General features: G+C 59.2%; 1 long non-coding RNA gene across 1 annotated transcript in view; it reads right to left on the bottom strand.

Moving 5' to 3' along the window:
- Positions 1-429, bottom strand: part of LOC108448455 — a 168,656-nt gene that overhangs the window by 26,915 nt on the left and 141,312 nt on the right. The window lies entirely within an intron of this gene.

Here is a 429-nt window from a genome sequence, read left to right as displayed (position 1 = left end):
GGGTGGAGGGGGGGAAGGAGGGGAAGGAGGAAAGGAAGGACCGACAGCAGGACCGACATCAAAGCAACTCCTCTGCTCAGCAGATGAGCGGATCCATCCTCACTTCATATTTTCTGCAGCTGAAGTCGAGGGAGGGGGGAAAGGAGGGGCTGGAATAACTCCTTCTCTGCCAGGGCTGGGGCCGCCGGGGCACAGGCGCCACTTTCCCGGCAGAGGTGGCACCGTCGCAGGCGGTGACAGCGGCAAAGCGCAGCCGGGGGGGAACCCGGGAGCAGCGGGGGCCCGGGGGAAGCTTCAGCCCCGGGAGGGAGGAATGGGAATGGCAACGACTTTCCTCTGAAAGTTCTGGGATGACGCAAATATCCCGAATAGTTTGAGCAAAGAGCATCATTTTTTAACTCTGACAAACCTCGTTGAGTCATTGAATGA

This window comes from Corvus brachyrhynchos, unplaced genomic scaffold (assembly GCF_000691975.1).
Source record: "Corvus brachyrhynchos isolate BGI_N302 unplaced genomic scaffold, ASM69197v1 scaffold365, whole genome shotgun sequence".
Lineage (NCBI taxonomy): Eukaryota > Metazoa > Chordata > Aves > Passeriformes > Corvidae > Corvus > Corvus brachyrhynchos.
Note: the sequence above shows the minus strand (reverse complement) of the source record. Positions and strands in the feature narration are given on the sequence as shown.